Consider the following 24,075-nt stretch of genomic DNA (forward strand, 5'->3'; position numbering starts at 1 on the left):
GTCAGCTTGGTCACATTCACTCGTTCAGTACAATCTGTCTGGTTGAATAGTTGATTTCACCAAACCTTTGGTTTTCCCATGATCTTTGAACTGTTTTTGGTGTCTTCTACTTTGAAGATGGACACCATTTTCTGTGTGTTATTTCCTTATTCCTCGTTATAATTTCTCCTGCCTCTATCTCCAAGGGAACCACATCCATTTTTGCCAATCACTTCCTTTTTTTACATTGATTGAAGCATATAGCATCTGTTGGTTTACCTTTGGCCAGTTAATCTGTGCCTTCCATCAATGTCTTGGTCCTCCTTTTGCTGAATTCTACACATCTCCTAATCATTAGGGCATGTTGTTCTTTTTAGCGATATTATCGACCTCTCTCTTTAACACAATATTCTCATTAACTTCACTCATTAGTCACAGATGGACCAATTTTCTCTTGAGCTTTATTTTTCAAAGGAAGGTACATTGACTGCAAATTGGCAATTGTTTTGTCATTTCTTATCCAAAGTCTTCTCATTTAATCTTGTGTCCCAATTTATCCCTCATACCTAAAACAAACAATGAAACAAAATGGGAAAGAACTGGAGAAACTCAGCAGTTATGTCAGTGACCTTCTGAGTTATACAGCTTGTCTTGTTCTGATTTGGGATTTAATTAGGTCACTTTTGAGCTCAATGTAATAGTGAATATATAAAAAATGATATGATCACTGTTTCCCAGAGACTCCATCACTGCAAAATCATAGTATCATATGATTGACGAATCCTTCCTCACTCAGTAATGCCAGATTAAAACAGAACTCTGTGGAGATAGTGTGAAATGGGCAAAATTGACTTGGCAGTGTCATAGAGTCTTTGAGTTATAGAACATGGAAACAGACCCTTCGCTCCAACTCGTCCATGCTGACCAGGTATCCAACTTTACTCTAGTCCCATTTGCCAGCATTTGGCCCATGTCCCTCCAAACCCTTCTTATTCATAGACCCATCCAGATGCCTTTTAAATGCTGTAATTGTACCAGGCTCACCACTTCCTCTGGCAGCTCATTCCATACACACACCACCCTCTGTGTGAAAAAGTTGCCCCATTGGTCCCTTTTAAATCTTTCCCCCTTTCACCTTAAAGCCTTTAGCTTTATTCTTCCCTACCCTGGGGAAAAGCCCTAGGCAAATCACCAGTGATTATACATCTGTCTGATTCCCCTTTTTCCAATTACTTAGTCAGAAAGGAAAATTGAACCATCAGGAAATGGACAGTTCAATATTTTATACCAGTGCTGCACAGTTAAAATTACTCTCTGAACTTAATTGGAAATGCAAAAAACATAGTTTGCTGGAAAATACATTCAATAACATTTTTTTTTATTTTGGGAGAGAGAGAAAATACCTTCAGCACTTCTGATCTGCGGTTTCTGAAAGTGCTCCCAATGTTTGGTGTGTGTTATGGAGATTGGTGTCCCAGAGCATTTACACACACAGACACTCTCTCCCTCTCCCTCTGTGTGTGTGTAGCGATGCTGCAAGTTGCTGCAGCATGTTCTGCCTTTGTTTAACCGCCCACTTTCCGGCTCTGCCAGGATGGGGGCTCAGGGTCGGATGTGTTCCTTCAATCGCCTTGTGACTGGAGAGAGAGAGAGAGAGACTGAGCGAGCGGCAGAAGGGAAGGGAGGCGCAGGGGACTCACACTGGGAGCTGTCACTTCGAGAAAGCCAGAGAGAGAGGGGATTATCAGTAATCCTCTCCCGGGAAGATCACGCTGCATCAACTCGGAAACAGGTAAGAGACCCCTTTGATAGAAGTTGGTTGCTTCGGTGAGATTGAAATTCGATTTTTTAAAAAAAATCTTAACTTGTGGGCTGAAAATGAATGAAAGTTGACGATTTGGCAGAAGGGGTTTTAAGGGTGTCAGGGTGTGAGTGGGGGCGATTTCCATGCTGGTTGAGTGAGGTTTGGGGGTGTTTTTGTTCTTTTTCTGGTGCGTGTCTGAGAATCAGGATTTATCTCTGTGTGTGTGAGAGAGAGAGGAGGCTCCCTCTCTCACACCAGGCAGCTCTATCCCGCACTTTTCCACACTTGAGGAGTGAGAGGGTGAGTCTAAAGCCGCCGAGGATTCCACATGGGCCAGGAACTTCCCTGATCCCCATTCCGAGTGGACTAGCTCACCTGGCTGCCCTCGCTGTATGTTCCCGGTGAAGCGGCTACACACTGACAGGAAGGTGTTAGCCTGGACGGTGAGATTTCCCCACCCCAGTCTGAGACTGGTGCCTGATTGTGTTCCTGCTGACTCTGGCTCCCTGTCAAAGGAACATCTTGTTGTCTTGGATCCTGAATAAGTCAGCCCGCAGCTCACCCCTAAACCCCCCCATCAAAATGGACCCAGAGGACCCACAGCATTGTTTAACCAAAGGCAACAAAAAAATGGATATGTAACTGTCCCCTTTTGTATTAAAGCCCGTTTTTAATGTGAGATTGTCAACATGATTTGGAAGTAGTTCTGCTGTCCAGTGGACTTGATTTCTCCTGATTTATACATGGAGTCATAGAACTGTAGAGCACAGAAACAGACCCGCCGATCCAACTCATCTATGTTGACCAAATATCCAAAAGTAATCTAACCCCATTTGGCCCATATCCCTCAAAACCCTATATAGGAGCAAATTACTGCAGATGCTGGAATCTGTACTGAAAACAACAAATGCTGGAGATCACAGTGGGTCAGGTAGCACCCATGGAGAGAGAGAGAGCAAGCTAACATTTCAAGTCTAAAGTTAAAAATCACACAACGCCAGGTTATAGTTCAACAGATTTAAGTGGAAGCACACTAGCTTTCAAGTCGAGATGTCTCTTTGTTAGAGCTGCAGCTTGTTTCAGCATCCACCAGTTCTCTGGCAGTTCCATGCCCTTTGAGATGCTAAGTCACTGGCTCTGTTACTTTGCTGAAACTAATTACTCAAACTGTTGTGAGAGTTCCTCACAAGAGCTGAGATTTTAACTCCTGAGTGGTACATTTCCACCCTCATTCTCCACATTTTCAACCATCGATACATTGGCAGAAACATGCTTTCTTTAAAATATTATTTCATTCAGTTTTGCCCCTGCTAAAATGATCACGGTGCTTTTAAGGCATTCCACATTTTGTTTCCATGATTTGTTGGTGGGAGTTGGTGTTACTGATGAGTCCAGCATTTGTTGCTCACTCCTAATAACCTTTCACCTGAACAGCTTGGGAGGCCGCATTTTTTATTTCCAAAAATAAACTTTACTCATAAAAAATGTACAGTCAGTTCTGCTATAAAGTATCTTTTGTTAACGTGAATTGGCTGTAATGTCATTGGTGAACAGGGAACGCTGTTTCTAAAATGCGAGCTTGTAAAACGTATGTTGGCTATACCGTGATGAGATTACCAACACTCTAAGTGTTAGTTGTATTTTTGTATAGCGGAGGATCTCACAGGAATGAGATTATCACATTATAGAAGAAATGACTGTATGTACATGCACAGTTACTAAAGCAGTTCAGTTCTATACAGCAACATACGACGAAGAGAAACTAACATTGGAGTTTGACTCTATCCAACAAACAAACCAAAGTCATCGCTTACTTGTGCCAGATCATATTTACATTTACTGTATTTAAGGTACTGGGATGGTCCAATAACTGATTGGACCCCCATTTAATTCCAACAAAAATACCTCAGATACGGGTCTTCCTAACTGCACCTTGGGAGGCCACACCTTATAATTAAGGCTGCTCCATATAAACCTAAGAGGGCAATCCCAACTAGCTTTAAATCAATCAACCTGCTCAAAGATAGTGATGAAACACTTCTGGAGCAAGAGGGACTTGAACCCAGGACTTGAGCACCACACCAACTCTCATTTCAAGAGTCAAGGTCATTGCTGTAGATTTGTAGGCTGTTGTTGAATGAGTAAGTCATGATGATAAAGCTGATTACACAACTGAGGTCAGGAAGAGCTGGATTTGGTCACCTACAGATGTAAACTGAAATGTATTACAGGAAGTAAAGATGTTGAAGATGCTTATTTCATTGTAAGATGGAAACAGCCTGAGATATAGGGAATGTGCAGACACCCACAGCCTAAGGCAGCCCAGACTAGTACGTTGTTGTGCAGTTCACACTGTTGGGTAATCGTACAAGGTGGAGCATGGTTGCAGTGGTGGGGACAAAACTCCAGAGGAAGAAACCTGACATTAAAAGAGACCAAGAGACATAGCTGAAAAAAGAAAACTCCAGAGGCAGGAATAGGACTTCTGATAGTTTCAAAAGTGTTGCTGGGTAAAATGCTGGAAGAGTCCAGTGGCAAGACAAGACCTCAGGAGACATTGAGGGGAAAGACGAAATCTAGAAAAGGAGAAGACTTTGACTTGAGTGGATTTGATGTGGTGTTGTCACATGTACCTGGGTACAGTGAAAAGATTTGTTTTGCGAGCAGTACAGGCAGATTGTAGCAAACAAGGACATCCAGGTCACAGATTGCTTAGACATAGTGAGGCTTACAAGGTTACACTGCACAGGAGGTGCACAAATCAATGTCAACATTTGATTTGAAGTTTGAGAGGTCCGTTCAGCAGTCTAGTAACAGCGGGGAAGAGGCTGTTCTTGAACCTGTTGGTGGGTGTGTTCAAGCTTCTGTATCTTCTGCTCGACAGAATAGGTTCGAAGAGGGTATTACCAGGGATTGGAGGGGTCTTTGATGGTGTTGGTGGCCTTTCCACAACATTGCGATGTATAAATGGAGTCACTGGATGGGAGGTTGGCTTCCGGGATGGTCTGGGCTGTGCACACAACTTTCTGTAGTTTCTTATGGTTCTGGGCAGAACAGTTGCCATATCAGGCCGTTATGCACTCAGATAGAATGCTTTCTCTGGTGCACCTGTAAAGGTTGGTGAGGGTCTGTGTGGACATGCTGAATTTCCTAAGACCTCAGAAAACCGTGACTGCAGTAAGGCAGGAAGACTTTAATGGGTAGGAGAAAAAAAAAACTGGAAAGCTTCAAAGCCGAGTCACAAGCCAACAATCCTCTGGGAAGTAAAAACAGACAGGTGGAATGCTTCAACAGTAACAAGGAAAAAGCCAAGTCCTCACCAGGTCATTAGGGATAGCAGCTCCTGTAAAGACTTTATCATTGCCTCAACTATTTGATAATGTGGCAAGACCACAATGAGGCCAGAGTGGGAGCTCTGAAAGTGGCAATTTCAGTGCTACAGAATGGCTTCAGATTGTGTGCACCACCAAGTCCGAATGTTTTGATATGCTGTGGGTCCATTAGCTGTTAGTGTTCTGGTAAGGTAACGTGTAAAAGAAAACACTACAGAGCAGTGCATTGATTAAAGCATTCAACACATTGCATTTGCCCCTCCAAAAACAATTTTGTGATAGATTGGGTGCGATTTAAGCAGCAATTTCAGCATTTGAGAGAGTTAATAGTATTCTTTAAAATAGCTTTATATTATCTAGCCAGATATTATAAGGAGAGGGCTTTGAAGGGGAGTTATTTAGAGACTGTGTAGTAGTTGATATCAGGGATGTGAAGTTATTAAACTTGCTCCAATCCAAAAATAACCAGAAAACAGGGTCTATAGTCAGTCAGCACTGTGAGGAAACTTGGGGAATTTCCTGATATGGTCAGATGGGTAAGTCCATAGATGGCATCATTACCCTCCTCAAAGCCCACCGAAAGAGCAGGAGAAAACATCATCAGTTATCTTTGGTTATACAAGACATGGCTTGAACCAGAATGTCCACCAGGAGGAGCTAAGTGCACTAGCTGTGGCCAATTGGAGAACTTCAGAGATTGTTGTAAACTGACATGACCTCACAAGCGTCCAAAAGGTCCTGTGAAAGGAAAACTAACAGAGAAATGAAAATCATAAAATAAGGAAAAAAGTTAAGACTTTAAAGAAAGAGGCAAAGCATGAAGACAGGCTTTTTCGGTGAAGTCAAAGAGAGTCAAAACGGTATCTGGGCCATCAACTGGAGGTACCAAACCTTGAAACAGAATTTCAATGTGACCCAGGAAGAGTTGCTTCAGTGCTGGCAGCCAGCTTGTCATAGTTGGAGTCTGTCAGAATCAGAACAGCCCACACCAAAATGGAAGCTTCAGGAGGCATTAATCTTCAAGTACGTGGGCAAATTACCACAAAGCTGACTCAAAGGATGAAACACCATATGTTTGATGGATTCAGAATATCTCATTATTGAGCAGAAAAGCATGCATTCGTCTTTACAAAGAGTGGATACGGCTCTTCAGAACAAATACGGAAGAGAATTTTGACAAAAATTTGCAAAGCTGTTCAAGGGTGTTGATAAACTGAAGTGAGTAAAGGTAACCTGAGGCAAGCAACAGTTTGATAAGGTCAGGGAACCATGGTTTACTAAAGAAATTGTATCTCTTGTTAAGCAGAAGAAGGAGGCTTATGTGATATTGAGGCGAGATGGTTTAGATGAGGCGATGGAGAGTTACAGAGTAGCTAGAAAGGATTTAAAGAGAGTGTTAACAAGAACAAGGAGGGGACATGAGCAGTCATTAGCAGATATAAAGGAGAACCTTAAAGCTTTCTAGAGATATGTGAGGAATAAAAAGACGACTAGGGTAGGAATAGGGCCTGTCAAAGACAGAAGAGGGAAGTTGTGCGTGGATCCTGTGAAGATTCAAGAGGTGCTAAATGAACATTTCTCATCACTCAGGAAAAGGAGACTATTATAGAGGAGAAGACTGAGATATGGGCTATTAGACTTGAAAGAATTGAGATTAGTAAGGAGGAGGTATTATCAATTCTAGAAGGTGTGAAAGTAAATAAGTCCCCTGGGCCAGATGGGATTTTTCTGAGAATTTTCTGGGAAGCTAGTAAGGAGATGGCCGAGTCTTTGACGTTGATCTTTGAGTTGCCATTGTCTAAAAGCTTAGTACCAGAGGATTGGAAGATTGTAAATGTTGTGGCCTTGTTCAAGAAGGGCAGTAGAGATGACCCAGGTAATTATAGACCAGTGAGCCTTACGTCTGCGGCAGGAAATGCTTTTGGAAAGGATAATAAGAAAGAGGATTTAGAATTATCTAGCAAGCAGCAATTTGATTGGAAATAGTCAATATGGATTCGTCAAGGGCAGGTCTTGTCTCACAAACCTCACTGGGTTTTTTGAGAAGGTGACCAAGCATGTGGCAGTTGACACGGTATACATGGACTTCAGGAAAGCCTTTGATAAGGTTCCTCATGGTAGGCTACTGGAGAAAATGTGGAGGCATAGAATTGAGGGTGATTTAGCAGTTTGAATTAGAAACTGGCTTTCTGTAAGAAGTGTTTGATGGAAAATATTCAGCCCGGAGTCCGGTTCCTAGTAGTGTGCCACAAGGATCTGTTTGGGACCAATGCTGTTTGTCATTTTTATAAACGACTTGGACATAGGCATAAGTTAAAAATCACACAATACCAGGTTATAGTCCAACAGGTTTAATTGGAAGCACTAGCTTTCAGAGCACCAGGACTGGTAAGGGCGTGGAATGCCCTGTCTGCTAATGTAGTTAACTCAGCCACGTTAGGGGCATTTAAACAATCCTTGGACAGGCACATGGATGATGATGGGACAGTGTAGGGTGATAGGACCTTGGTGAGGCCACATTTGGAGTACTGTGTGCAGTTCTGGTCACCTCATTTTAGGAAAGATGTGGAAGCTTTGGAGAGGGTGCAGAGGAGATTTACCAGGATGTTGCCTGGATTGAAGAATAGATCGTACGAGGATAAGTTGAGAGTGCTAGGCCTTTTCTCATTGGAACGGCGAAGGATGAGGGGTGACTTGATAGAGGTTTATAAGATGATCAGAGGAATAGATAGATAGACAGTCAGAGACTTTTTCCCTGGGTACAACAGAGTGTTACAAGGGGACATAGATTTAAGGTGAAGGGTGGAAGGTATAGGGGGGATGTCAGGGGTAGGTTCTTTACCCAGAGAGTGGTGGGGGCATGGAATGCGCTGCCTGTGGGAGTGGCAGAGTCAGAATCATTGGTGACCTTTAAGCGGCAATTGGATAGGTACATGGATAGGTGCTTAAGCTAGGACAAATATTCGGCACAACATCGTGGGCTGAAGGGCCTGTTCTATGCTGTATTGTTCTATGTTCTATGATAGGCTTAGATTAGTTCACAGGTTGACACTACATCAAGGGCCAAAGGGCCTGTTCTGCGCTGTATTGTTCTATGTTCTATGAGAGTATCACATTTCTCTGCAAGAAGGTGCAAACCCATATATTATTGGACTCTGAGGAAAATTCCTCATCCGTAGATGGGAAAAGTAAATTCTCAGTTAGATAGCGTGATTGAAGGTGGAGTTAGTTTGCCTGTGACAGAACTGATAAAAATGATGCTAAAGGCTAGTAAATGTTCCCCAGAAAACTGGAGACCTGACTGGGTGCAGATCTCAGTTGAACAAAGTAGTTTGAAGCCTATGGTGTCTGTTGAAGGCAGAATTGGCAACAAGCAAGTTTTCACAAAACTGGATGTGAACAGTGGGTTTTAACAGATACTCTTGGGCCAAGGGTCACAAGTGCTGACTATTTATAACACCTTCAATGTTTACCATTTCGGATCTATTCTGCACCACAAATTTCCAAAGGGCCATGCTTCGAGTGGAAGGGGAACAGGGAACCATTTAGCAGATGGATGGTTACCACAGAACATGGTAAAATGAAAATGGAACAAGACAAAATGATCAAGGACATGTCATAGGCATTATAAAATATCGGTATTGCCAATGCTGGGAAATGCCAATTCCCTAGAACCATGATTGCTTTTCTGGGGCAATTCAGGGAGGCTCTGGCCTGGTGGTATTATCGCTGAACTGTTAATCCACAGACTCGCTGGACTGAGAATAAAGATACTCGCTGGATTGGTCATTCAGAGACTCATTGGACAGTTAATCCAGTGACTCACTGGATTGTTAATCCAAGAAACTAGCTGGATTGTTAATCCAGTGACTCATTGAATTTATAGGCCAGAGACTCATTGGACAGTTAATCCAGTGACTCACTGGATTGTTAATCCAGATACTCGCTGGACTGTTATTCTAGAGACTCGCTGGACTGTTATTCTAGAGACTCGCTGGACTGTTATTCTAGAGACTCGCTGGACTGTTATTCTAGAGACTCGCTGGACTGTTATTCTAGAGACTCGCTGGACTGTTATTCTAGAGCCTCGTTGGACTATTATTCTAGAGACTCACTGGACTTTTAATCTAGAGACTTGCTGGACAATTATTCTAGACGCTCGTTGGACTGTTAATCTAGAGATTCGGTGGACTGTTAATCTAGAGACTCACTGGACTGTTATTCTAGTGACTCGCTGGACTGTTATTCTAGACACTCGCTGGACTGTTAAACCAGAGACTCGTTGGACTGTTAATCCAGTGACTCACTGGAGTGTTAATCGAGAGACTCGCTGGACTGTTATTCTAGAAACTTGGTGGACTGTTAATCTAGAGACTCACTGGACTGTTAATCCAGTGACTCATTGGTCTGTTAATCTAGAGACTCACTGGACTGTTATTCTAGAGACTCGCTGGACTGTTAATCTAGAGACTCACTGGACTGTTAATCTAGAGACTCACTGGACTGTTAATCCAGTGACTCGCTGCACTATTAATCTAGAGACTCGCTGGACTGTTATTCTAGAGACTCACTGGACTGTTATTCTAGAGACTCACTGGACTGTTATTCTAGAGACTCACTGGACTGTTAATCTAGAGACTCGCTGGACTGTTATTCTAGAGACTCACTGGACTGTTATTCTAGAGACTCAATGGACTGTTATTCTAGAGACTCACTGGACTGTTAATCTAGAGACTCGCTGGACTGTTATTCTAGAGACTCACTGGACTGTTATTCTAGAGACTCACTGGACTGTTATTCTAGAGACTCACTGGACTGTTATTCTAGAGACTCACTGGACTGTTATTCTAGAGACTCACTGGACTGTTATTCCAGAGACTCAATGGACTGTTATTCTAGAGACTCGCTGGAATGTTATTCTAGAGATTCAGTGGACTGTTAATCTAGAGACACGCTGGACAGTTATTCTAGAGATTCAGTGGACTGTTAATCTAGAGACTCGCTGGAATGTTAGTCTAGAGACTCGCTGGACTGTTATTCTAGAAACTCACGACTGTTATTCTAGAGACTCACTGGACTGTTATTCTACAGACTCACTGGACTGTTGTTCTAGAGACTCGCTGGACAGTTATTCTAGAGACTCACTGGATGGTTATTCTAGAGACTCACTGGACTGTTAATCTAGAGATTAGTTGAATTGTTATTCCAGTGACTCGCTGGACTGTTATTCTAGAGACTCGCTGGACTGTTATTCTAGAGACGCACTGCACTGTTATTCTAGAAACTCGCTGGACTGTTAATCTAGTGACTCGCTGGACTGTTATTCTAGAGGCGCACTGGACGGTTATTCTAGAGACTCGCTGGAATGTTAATCTAGAGATTAGTTGAACTGTTATTCCAGTGACTCGCTGGACTGTTAATCCAGTGACTCACTGGACGGTTATTCTAGAGACTCCCTGGGCTGTTATTCTACAGATTCGCTGGCCTGTTAATCTAGAGACTCACTGGACTGTTATTCTAGAGGCTCGGTGGACTGTTAATCTAGAGACTCACTGGACTGTTATTCCACATACTCGCTGCACTGTTAATCTAGAGACTCGCTGGACTGTTAATCTAGAGACTCGTTGGACTGTTATTCTCGAGAATCACTGGACTGTTATTTTAGAGACTCGCTGGTCTGTTAATCTAGAGACTCGCTGGACAGTTATTCTAGAGTTTCAGTGGAGTGTTAATCTAGAGACCCGCTGGACTGTTAATCTAGAGACTCACTGGAATGTTAATCTAGAGACTCGCTGGACTGTTAATCTAGAGACTCACTGGACTGTTATTCTAGAGACTCACTGGACTGTTATTCTAGAGACTCGCTGGACTGTTATTCTAGAGACTCACTGGAATGTTATTCTAGAGATTCAGTGGACTGTTAATCTAGAGACTCACTGAAATGTTAATCCAGTGACCCGCTGGACTGTTAATCCAGTGACTCACTGGACAGTTATTCTACAGACTCACTGGACTGTTATTCTAGAGACTCACTGGACTGTTATTCTAGAGACTCATTGGACTGTTATTCTAGAAACTCGCTGGACTGTTATTCTAGAGACTCACTGGACTGTTATTCTAGAGACTCACTGGACTGTTATTCTACAGACTCACTGGACTGTTATTCTAGAGACTCGCTGGACTGTTATTCTAGAAACTCACTGGACTGTTATTCTAGAGACTCACTGGACTGTTATTCTACAGACTCACTGGACTGTTATTCTAGAGACTCACTGGAATGTTATTCTAGAGACTCACTGGATGGTTATTCTAGAGACTCACTGGACTGTTAATCTAGAGATTAGTTGAACTGTTATTCCAGTGACTCGCTGGACTGTTATTCTAGAGACGCACTGGACTGTTATTCGAGAAACTCACTGGACTGTTAATCTAGAGACTCGCTGGACTGTTATTCTAGAGACACACTGGACGGTTATTCTAGAGACTCGCTGGAATGTTAATCTAGAGATTAGTTGAACTGTTAATCCAGTGACTCACTGGACGGTTATTCTAGAGACTCCCTGGACTATTATTCTACAGATTCGCTGGACTGTTAATCTAGAGACTCACTGCACTGTTAATCTAGAGACTTGCTGGACTGTTAATCTAGAGACTCACTGGACTGTTATTCTAGAGACTCGCTGGACTGTTAATCTAGAGACTCGCTGGACAGTTATTTTAGAGACTCGGTGGATTTTCATTCTAGAGATTTGTTGAACTGTTATTCTAGAGACTCAGTGGGCTGTTAATCCAGTGACCCGCTGGACTGTTATTCTAGAGACTCACTGGACTGTTAATCTAGAGACTCAGTGGATTTTTATTCTAGAGATTCGTTGAACTGTTAATCCAGTGACTCGCTGGACTGTTAATCCAGTGACTGGCTGCACGATTATTCTAGAGACTCACTGGACTGTTAATCTAGAGATTCGTTCAACTGTTATTCCAGAGACCTGCTGGACTGTTAATTCACTTACTCACTGGACTGTTAATCTAGAGACTTGCTGGACTGTTATTCTAGAGACTCACTGGACTGTTATTCTAAAGACTCGCTGGACAGTTATTCTAGAGACTCACTGGACTGTTATTCTAGAGACTCGCTGGACTGTTATTCTAGAGACTCGCTGGACTGTTATTCTAGAGACTCGCTGGACTGTTATTCTAGAGACTCGCTGGACTGTTATTCTAGAGACCCACTGGACTGTTATTATAGAGACTCGCTGGACTGTTATTCTAGAGACTCGCTGGACAGTTATTCTAGAGACTCACTGGACTGTTATTATAGAGACTCGCTGGACTGTTATTCTAGAGACCCACTGAACTGTTATTCTAGAGACTCACTGGACTGTTATTCTAGAGACTCGCTGGACTGTTATTCTAGAGACTCGCTGGACTGTTATTCTAGAGACCCACTGGACTGTTATTATAGAGACTTGCTGGACTGTTATTCTAAAGACTCGCTGGACATTTATTCTAGAGACTCACTGGACTGTTATTCTAGAGACTCGCTGGACAGTTATTCTAGAGACTCACTGGACTGTTATTATAGAGACTCGCTGGACTGTTATTCTAGAGACTCGCTGGACTGTTATTCTAGAGACTCACTGCACTGTTATTCTAGAGACTCGCTGGACTGTTATTCTAGAGACCCACTGGACTGTTATTATAGAGACTCGCTGGACTGTTATTCTAGAGACTCGCTGGACTGTTATTATAGAGACTCGCTGGACTGTTATTCTAGAGACTCGCTGGACTTTTATTCTAGAGACTCACTGGACTGTTATTCTAGAGACCCACTGGACTGTTATTATAGAGACTCGCTGGACTGTTATTCTAGAGACTCACTGGACTGTTATACTAGAGACTCAATGGACTGTTAATCTAGAGACTCACTGGACTGTTAATCCAGTGACTCACTGGACTGTTATTCTAGAGACTCAATGGACTGTTATTCTAGAGACTCAATGGACTGTTATTCTAGAGACTCACTGGACTGTTAATCTAGAGACTCGCTGGACTGTTATTCTAGAGACTCGCTGGACTGTTATTATAGAGACTCGCTGGACTGTTATTCTAGAGACTCGCTGGACTGTTATTCTAGAGACCCACTGGACTGTTATTCTAGAGACTCGCTGGACTTTTATTCTAGAGACTCACTGGACTGTTATTCTAGAGACCCACTGGACTGTTATTATAGAGACTCGCTGGACTGTTATTCTAGAGACTCACTGGACTGTTATACTAGAGACTCAATGGACTGTTAATCTAGAGACTCACTGGACTGTTAATCCAGTGACTCACTGGACTGTTATTCTAGAGACTCAATGGACTGTTAATCTAGAGACTCACTGCACTGTTATTATAGAGACTCGCTGGACTGTTATTCTAGAGACCCACTGGACTGTTATTCTAGAGACTCGCTGGACTGTTATTCTAGAGACTCACTGCACTGTTATTATAGAGACTCACTGCACTGTTATTATAGAGACTCGCTGGACTGTTATTCTAGAGACTCGCTGGACTGTTATTATAGAGACTCGCTGGACTGTTATTCTAGAGACTCGCTGGACTTTTATTCTAGAGACTCACTGGACTGTTATTCTAGAGACCCACTGGACTGTTATTATAGAGACTCGCTGGACTGTTATACTAGAGACTCACTGGACTGTTATACTAGCGACTCACTGGACTGTTAATCCAGTGACTCATTGGACTATTAATTCAGTGACCCGCTGGACTGTTAATCCTGAGATTTAGTGTAATGTTCTGAGGACTAAGGTTGAAATCCTGCCTACGGCTGGTGATTGAATTTGAATTCAATAAAAACCTGGAATTAAGAGCTGAATGAGGACCTCGAATCCAATGTCAATTTGTGGAAAAACTCATCTGTTTTGCCAATGTCTTTGTGGAAGGAAACCGCCGACATCTAACTCCAGACCCAAGCAGTTTGGTTGACTGTCCTCTGGGCATTTAGGTTGGCCAATGATGGCCTCATCCCCTGAATGATTAAAAACATTGGCCAAGAGCAAGGCCTCATGGTGGATCCAAGGAAGACAAGAGTGATTGTTTGGTTCGAAAGTGCGTAAATGATGAACTAGACTTCTTACACACAATCATTCAAGTTTTTCCCCAAATTAGCCAGTCTTATTTAATCCATGGAGAGCTCTTGAATAAAAGCTTTGGAGTCAGAAAAGGATTGCAGCTTCCAAAATGATGAAAGAGAAGCTACTTTCTACTGATGCTTTCATGTGATAGATTCCAGGCTTGTTCAACACTGCAGCCACAGCTGCACCATCCCTGGGATGAAAAGCATTCCTTATTCAAGTCAAACACAAGCCTGTTTATTTTATGTCAACAGCTTTGGCAGCGACTGAACAGACTACAAGATATCAGAACAGAATTAGACCATTCAGACCATCAAATCTGCTCCACCATTTGACCATGGCTGATGTGTTTCTTAACTGCCCTGTCCCAGCAACCCCTGATCTCCTTCCCAATCAAGAACCTATTTTCTCTGTCTTCAATACACCTAATGCCTTGACCTCCACAGCGCTCTGCTGCAATGAGTTCCACAGATACCCCACCGTCTGGCTGAAGAAATTCCTCCGTGTCTCAGTTCGAAAGGGTCATCCCTTCACTCTGAGGCTCTGCTCTCGGGTCCTAGTCTCCGTTACTAGTGGTAACATCTTCTCCACCTCCGCTGTATGCAGGCCTCTGAGTATTCTGTAACATTCAATCAGATCCCCTCCCCCCCTCCTTATTGTTCCAAACGCCATTGAGTAAATACCAAAGTCCTCAACCACTCCCCATACCGCACGCCCCATATGCACAGGATTATTCTTGTGAACCTCCCAATGCCAGCACATCCTTCCTTAGGTACGGGGCCCGAAACTGCTCACAACATTCCAAATCACCTATTCCCCTGGGTTTTATCACAAGCTGTTCCAAAAAACATCTTGAAGACATTTCATGAATTCCGTTTCTTGAGATCCACCCAGCCTGACCTTTCCAGTCCAGCTGCAGGATGATCGTAGTTGTGCCTTTCTTCCATACCTTTTCTATCTCCTGATTTAGTTCCTTCCCCACAACCTGACTGCTACTAGGAGGCCTGTACACCATTCCCATTAGAGTCTTCATCCCTTTGCCGTTCCTCACTCTACCCACACAGATTCCAGCTCTACATCACTTCTTGCTGTTGGTTTAAGTTCATTTCTTACTCACAAGGCAACCCCCATCCCCTCTGCCCATCTGCCTGTCCTTTCGACAGGACATGTCTCTTTGGATATTTAGTTCCTAGTCCTGATCCTCTTGCAGCTAACAGAGGTACATAATCATTAGAGAAGGAAGCATTAGTAGCAACTCCATTGGACAGCAAAGAATTTGCAAACTACCTCTCAGGGTCGAAATAGTTGTGATGGAGCAAAGGTTTTGGTAATATTGTTGGGACTGAGAGAAATATCAAAGATGACTGCACATCCAAAGATTCAGGCTTTGGCTGATGTGTTATGACTGTTCCAAGCAAGATAAAAAGTAATGGCAGATACACTCTGGAGAGCAGCAGCAGGTCAAGAGGAGGAAGAATATCTTTATTTATGAAGAACCTATAACTCACTTACTGGAAATTCAGAGCAAGCTCAGACAAATTTATGCAGTTCAGCAATCTAATAGGGACTTGTACAAGGCCAGACAACTCTGTCTGCAAGGGGAATTAGAGGCTGAATGGTGGCTCAATGGTTAGCACTGCTGCCTCACAGCACCACAGACCTGGGTTTGATTCCAGCCTCGGGTGACTGTGTAGAGTTTGCACGTTCTCCCTGTGTCTGGGTGCGCCAGTTCTTCCTAAAGATGTGCAGGTTAGGTGGATTGGCTATGGCAAATTGCTGATAGTATCCAGGGATGTGTAAGTAAGGTGGATTAGCCATGGGAAATGCAGGGTTACAGGGATGGAATAAAGGGGTGAGTCTCGGTGGGATGCTATTCGGAGGGTCGGTGTGGACCCGTTGGACCAAAGGGCCTGATCCCACACATAGAGATTCTACAATGATGACATAATCCAGCAAAGTTACCATGTGCAGAAACAACATTTGACAATTGTGGAAGAGTGTCGAAAACTCTTCTTGTTTATTGAAATGAATAGAATACTTGTACCAAGGTCATGCAAGGAGAAATCCAACTCAACCTCCTTGGATGACATCTAGGAATCATAAAGCACACCAGTTAGCTTTCCGAAAGACATACAGGATACATTTTGTCAAGTCAAATGTGAGCCGTGCACATCCAAATGCCTGCAAGCCAATGGTTTTATCAAGATTTACAGACAGGCCATGGGAAAGGCTAGCTATAGATTTATTTGATTTTAGACTGAAGAGTATATTTAGTCTTAGTTTTTTTAAAACAAAATCATTTATGGAATATGGTCATCATATGGCAGATTTACTTAACCCGAAAGGATGCGAGTGAACCTATTGGGTTTACCGGATTATTTGCAGAATATTACCTGGGACTCTGGATTAATAGTGTATTGCTAATACCAGTCGGGCCATCGCCTGTCCCTAACCTGCTGATAATATTAATAGGGCCATCGCCTGTCCCTAACCTGCTGATAATATCACGAGGGCGATCACCTGTCCCTAACCTGCTGATAATATCACTCAGGCCATCGCTTGTCCCTAACCTGCTGATAATATTAATAGGGCCATCGCCTGTCCCTAACCTGCAGATAATATTAATAGGGCCATCGCCTGTCCCTAACCTGCTGATAATATCACGAGGGCGATCGCTTGTCCCTAACCTGCTGATAATATTAATAGGGACATCGCCTGTCCCTAACCTGCAGATAATATCACTAAGGCCATCATCTGTCCCGAACCTGCTGATAATATTAATAGGGCCATCTCCTGTCCCTAACCTGCTGATAATATCACTCGGGCCATCTCCTGTCCCTAACGTGCTGATAATATCACTCGGGCCATCTCCTGTCCCTAACGTGCTGATAATATCACTCGGACCATCTCCTGTCCCTAACGTGCTGATAATATCACTAGGACCATCGCCTGTCCCTAACCTGCTGATAATATCACTCGGGCCATCACCTGTCCCTAACCTGCTGATAATATCACTAGGACCATCGCCTGTCCCTAACCTGCTGATAATATCACTAGGACCATCGCCTGTCACTAACCTGCTGATAATATTAATAGGGCCATCGCCTGTCCCTAACCTGCTGATAATATTAATAGGGACATCGCCTGTCCCTAACCTGCAGATAATATCACTCGGGCCATCTCCTGTCCCTAACCTGCTGATAATATCACTAGGACCATCGCCTGTCCCTAACCTGCTGATAATATCACTAGGACCATCGCCTGTCCCTAACCTGCTGATAATATTAATAGGGCCATCACCTGTCCCTAACCTGCTGATAATATCACTAGGACCATCGCCTGTCCCTAACCTGCTGATAATATCACTAGGACCATCGCCTGTCCCTAACCTGCTGATAATATCAATAGGACCATCGCCTGTCCATAACCTGCTGATAATATTAATAGGGCCATCACCTGTCCCTAACCTGCTGATAATATCATGAGGGCTATCGCCTGTCCCTAACCTGCTGATAATATTAATAGGGACATCGCCTGTCCCTAACCTGCTGATAATATTAATAGGGCCATCGCCTGTCCCTAACCAGCTGATAATATTAATAGGGCCATCGCCTGTCCCTAACCTGCTGATAATATTAATAGGGCGATCGCTTGTCCCTAACCTGCTGATAATATTAATAGGGCCATCGCCTGTCCCTAACCTGCAGATAATATTAATAGGGCCATCGCCCGTCCCTAACCTGCTGATAATATCACGAGGGCGATCGCTTGTCCCGAACCTGCTGATAATATTAATAGGGCCATCTCCTGTCACTAACCTGCTGATAATATCACTCGGGCCATCTCCTGTCCCTAACGTGCTGATAATATCACTCGGGCCATCTCCTGTCCCTAACGTGCTGATAATATCACTAGGACCATCGCCTGTCCCTAACCTGCTGATAATATCACTAGGACCATCGCCTGTCACTAACCTGCTGATAATATTAATAGGGCCATCTCCTGTCCCTAACCTGCTGATAATATCACTCAGGCCATCGCCTGTCCCTAACCTGCTGATAATATTAATAGGGCCATCGCCTGTCCCTAATCTGCTGATAATATCACTCAGGCCATCGCCTGTCCCTAACCTGCTGATAATATTAATAGGGACATCGCCTGTCCCTAACCTGCTGATAATATTAATAGGGCCATCGCCTGTCCCTAACCTGCTGATAATATTAATAGGACCATCGCCTGTCCCTAACCTGCTGATAATATTAATAGGGCCATCGCCTGTCCCTAACCTGCTGATAATATTAATAGGGCCATCTCCTGTCCCTAACCTGCTGATAATATCACTCAGGCCATCGCCTGTCCCTAACCTGCTGATAATATTAATAGGGCCATCGCCTGTCCCTAACCTGCTGATAATATTAATAGGGCCATCGCCTGTCCCTAACCTGCTGATAATATCACTCAGGCCATCGCCTGTCCCTAACCTGCTGATAATATTAATAGGGCCATCGCCTGTCCCTAACCTGCTGATAATATCACTCAGGCCATCGCCTGTCCCTAACCTGCTGATAATATTAATAGGGCCATCTCCTGTCCCTAACCTGCTGATAATATCACTCAGGCCATCGCCGGTCCCTAACCTGCTGATAATATTAATAGGGACATCTCCTGTCCCTAACCTGCTGATAATATCACTCAGGCCATCGCCTGTCCCTAACCTGCTGATAATATTAATAGGGCCATCTCCTGTCCCTAACCTGCTGATAATATTAATAGGGCCATCGCCTGTCCCTAACCTGCTGATAATATCACTCAGGCCATCGCCTGTCCCTAACCTGCTGATAATATTAATAGGACCATCGCCTGTCCCTAACCTGCTGATAATATTAATAGGGCCATCTCCTGTCCCTAACCTGCTGATAATATTAATAGGGCCATCTCCTGTCCCTAACCTGCTGATAATATCACTCAGGCCATCGCCTGTCCCTAACCTGCTGATAATATTAATAGGGCCATCGCCTGTCCCTAACCTGCTGATAATATTAATAGGGCCATCTCCTGTCCCTAACCTGCTGATAATATTAATAGGGCCATCGCCTGTCCCTAACCTGCTGATAATATCACTCAGGCCATCGCCTGTCCCTAACCTGCTGATAATATTAATAGGACCATCGCCTGTCCCTAACCTGCTGATAATATTAATAGGGCCATCTCCTGTCCCTAACCTGCTGATAATATTAATAGGGCCATCTCCTGTCCCTAACCTGCTGATAATATTAATAGGGACATCGCCTGTCCCTAACCTGCTGATAATATTAATAGGGACATCGCCTGTCCCTAACCTGCTGATAATATTAATAGGGCCATCTCCTGTCCCTAACCTGCTGATAATATTAATAGGGACATCGCCTGTCCCTAACCTGCTGATAATATTAATAGGGCCATCTCCTGTCCCTAACCTGCTGATAATATCACTCAGGCCATCGCCTGTCACTAACCTGCTGATAATATTAATAGGGCCATCTCCTGTCCCTAACCTGCTGATAATATTAATAGGGCTATCGCCTGTCCCTAACCTGCTGATAATATTAATAGGGCCATCGCCTGTCCCTAACCTGCTGATAATATTAATAGGGCCATCGCCTGTCCCTAACCGGCTGATAATATTAATAGGGCCATCACCTGTCCCTAACCTGCTGATAATATTAATAGGGCCATCGCCAGTCCCTAACCTGCTGATAATATTAATAGGGCCATCACCTGTCCCTAACCTGCTGATAATATTAATAGGGCCATCACCTGTCCCTAACCTGCTGATAATATCACTCAGGCCATCGCCTGTCCCTAACCTGCTGATAATATCACTCAGGCCATCGCCTGTCCCTAACCTGCTGATGATATTAATAGGGCCATCACCTGTCCCTAACCTGCTGATAATATCACTCAGGCCATCGCCTGTCCCTAACCTGCTGATAATATCACTCAGGCCATCGCCTGTCCCTAACCTGCTGATAATATTAATAGGGCCATCACCTGTCCCTAACCTGCTGATAATATCACTCGGGCCATCGCCTGTCCCTAACCTGCTGATAATATCACTCGGGCCATCGCCTGTCCCTAACCTGCTGATAATATCACTCCGGCCATCGCCTGTCCCTAACCTGCTGATAATATCACTCGGGCCATCTCCTGTCCCTAACCTGCTGATAATATCACTAGGACCATCGCCTGTCCCTAACCTGCTGATAATATCACTAGGACCATCGCCTGTCCCTAACCTGCTGATAATATTAATAGGGCCATCACCTGTCCCTAACCTGCTGATAATATCACTCGGGCCATCGCCTGTCCCTAACCTGCTGATAATATCACTCGGGCCATCGCCTGTCCCTAACCTGCTGATAATATCACTCGGGCCATCTCCTGTCCCTAACCTGCTGATAATATCACTAGGGCCATCTCCTGTCCCTAACCTGCTGATAATATTAATAGGGCCATCGCCTGTCCCTAACCTGCTGATAATATCACTCAGGCCATCGCCTGTCCCTAACCTGCTGATAATATTAATAGGACCATCGCCTGTCCCTAACCTGCTGATAATATTAATAGGGCCATCTCCTGTCCCTAACCTGCTGATAATATTAATAGGGCCATCGCCTGTCCCTAACCTGCTGATAATATTAATAGGGCGATCGCCTGTCCCTAACCTGCTGATAATATCACTCAGGCCATCGCCTGTCCCTAACCTGCTGATAATATTAATAGGGCCATCGCCTGTCCCTAACCTGCTGATAATATTAATAGGGCCATCGCCTGTCCCTAACCTGCTGATAATATCACTCAGGCCATCGCCTGTCCCTAACCTGCTGATAATATTAATAGGGCCATCGCCTGTCCCTAACCTGCTGATAATATCACTCAGGCCATCGCCTGTCCCTAACCTGCTGATAATATTAATAGGGCCATCTCCTGTCCCTAACCTGCTGATAATATCACTCAGGCCATCGCCGGTCCCTAACCTGCTGATAATATTAATAGGGACATCTCCTGTCCCTAACCTGCTGATAATATCACTCAGGCCATCGCCTGTCCCTAACCTGCTGATAATATTAATAGGGCCATCTCCTGTCCCTAACCTGCTGATAATATTAATAGGGCCATCGCCTGTCCCTAACCTGCTGATAATATCACTCAGGCCATCGCCTGTCCCTAACCTGCTGATAATATTAATAGGACCATCGCCTGTCCCTAACCTGCTGATAATATTAATAGGGCCATCTCCTGTCCCTAACCTGCTGATAATATTAATAGGGCCATCTCCTGTCCCTAACCTGCTGATAATATCACTCAGGCCATCGCCTGTCCCTAACCTGCTGATAATATTAATAGGGCCATCGCCTGTCCCTAACCTGCTGATAATATTAATAGGGCCATCTCCTGTCCCTAACCTGCTGATAATATTAATAGGGCCATCGCCTGTCCCTAACCTGCTGATAATATCACTCAGGCCATCGCCTGTCCCTAACCTGCTGATAATATTAATAGGACCATCGCCTGTCCCTAACCTGCTGATAATATTAATAGGGCCATCTCCTGTCCCTAACCTGCTGATAATATTAATAGGGCCATCTCCTGTCCCTAACCTGCTGATAATATTAATAGGGACATCGCCTGTCCCTAACCTGCTGATAATATTAATAGGGCCATCTCCTGTCCCTAACCTGCTGATAATATTAATAGGGACATCGCCTGTCCCTAACCTGCTGATAATATTAATAGGGCCATCTCCTGTCCCTAACCTGCTGATAATATCACTCAGGCCATCGCCTGTCACTAACCTGCTGATAATATTAATAGGGCCATCTCCTGTCCCTAACCTGCTGATAATATTAATAGGGCTATCGCCTGTCCCTAACCTGCTGATAATATTAATAGGGCCATCGCCTGTCCCTAACCTGCTGATAATATTAATAGGGCCATCGCCTGTCCCTAACCTGCTGATAATATTAATAGGGCCATCGCCTGTCCCTAACCGGCTGATAATATTAATAGGGCCATCACCTGTCCCTAACCTGCTGATAATATTAATAGGGCCATCGCCAGTCCCTAACCTGCTGATAATATTAATAGGGCCATCACCTGTCCCTAACCTGCTGATAATATTAATAGGGCCATCACCTGTCCCTAACCTGCTGATAATATCACTTAGGCCATCGCCTGTCCCTAACCTGCTGATAATATCACTCAGGCCATCGCCTGTCCCTAACCTGCTGATGATATTAATAGGGCCATCACCTGTCCCTAACCTGCTGATAATATCACTCAGGCCATCGCCTGTCCCTAACCTGCTGATAATATCACTCAGGCCATCGCCTGTCCCTAACCTGCTGATAATATTAATAGGGCCATCACCTGTCCCTAACCTGCTGATAATATCACTCGGGCCATCGCCTGTCCCTAACCTGCTGATAATATCACTCGGGCCATCGCCTGTCCCTAACCTGCTGATAATATCACTCCGGCCATCGCCTGTCCCTAACCTGCTGATAATATCACTCGGGCCATCTCCTGTCCCTAACCTGCTGATAATATCACTAGGACCATCGCCTGTCCCTAACCTGCTGATAATATCACTAGGACCATCGCCTGTCCCTAACCTGCTGATAATATCACTCGGGCCATCGCCTGTCCCTAACCTGCTGATAATATCACTCGGGCCATCGCCTGTCCCTAACCTGCTGATAATATCACTCGGGCCATCTCCTGTCCCTAACCTGCTGATAATATCACTAGGGCCATCTCCTGTCCCTAACCTGCTGATAATATCACTAGGGCCATCGCCTCTCCCTAACCTGCTGATAATATTAATAGGGCCATCGCCTGTCCCTAACCTGCTGATAATATTAATAGGGCCATCGCCTGTCCCTAACCTGCTGATAATATTAATAGGGCTATCGCCTGTCCCTAACCTGCTGATAATAGTAATAGGGCCATCGCCTGTCCCTAACCTGCTGATAATATTAATAGGGCCATCGCCTCTCCCTAACCTGCTGATAATATTAATAGGGCTATCGCCTGTCCCTGACCTGCTGATAATATTAATAGGGCCATCGCCTGTCCCTAACCTGCTGATAATATTACTAGGGCCATCGCCTGTCCCTAACCTGCTGATAATATTAATAGGGCCATCGCCTGTCCCTAACCTGCTGATAATATTAATAGGGCCATCGCCTGTCCCTAACCTGCTGATAATATTAATAGGGCCATCGCCTCTCCCTAACCTGCTGATAATATTAATAGGGCTATCGCCTGTCCCTAACCTGCTGATAATATCACTCGGGCCATCACCTGTCCCTAACCTGCTGATAATATTAATAGGGCCATCGCCTGTCCCTAACCTGCTGATAATATCACTCGGGCGATCACCTGTCCCTAACCTGCTGATAATATCACTAGGGCCATCGCCTCTCCCTAACCTGCTGATAATATTAATAGGGCCATCGCCTGTCCCTAACCTGCTGATAATATTAATAGGGCCATCGCCTGTCCCTAACCTGCTGATAATATCACTCGGGCCATCGCCTCTCCCTAACCTGCTGATAATATTAATAGGGCCATCGCCTGTCCCTAACCTGCTGATAATATTAATAGGGCCATCGCCTGTCCCTAACCTGCTGATAATATTAATAGGGCCATCGCCTGTCCCTAACCTGCTGATAATATTAATAGGGCCATCGCCTGTCCCTAACCTGCTGATAGTATCACTCAGGCCATCGCCTGTCCCTAACCTGCTGATAATATCACTAGGGCCATCGCCTCTCCC

The 24,075-nt window shown here is 44.3% G+C and overlaps 1 protein-coding gene across 1 annotated transcript in view; it reads left to right on the plus strand.

Annotated features, from left to right (window-relative positions):
- Positions 1-1,470: 1,470 nt before the first annotated feature.
- The window catches only part of LOC140454591 (probable G-protein coupled receptor 139), a 94,138-nt gene continuing 71,533 nt past the window's right edge, over positions 1,471-24,075 (plus strand). The window contains exon 1 of the mRNA XM_072549456.1: positions 1,471-1,771. The gene's annotated coding sequence lies outside the window, so the exon portion shown is untranslated. The remainder of the gene's footprint in view (positions 1,772-24,075) is intronic.

This window comes from Chiloscyllium punctatum, chromosome 3, assembly GCF_047496795.1.
Source record: "Chiloscyllium punctatum isolate Juve2018m chromosome 3, sChiPun1.3, whole genome shotgun sequence".
Lineage (NCBI taxonomy): Eukaryota > Metazoa > Chordata > Chondrichthyes > Orectolobiformes > Hemiscylliidae > Chiloscyllium > Chiloscyllium punctatum.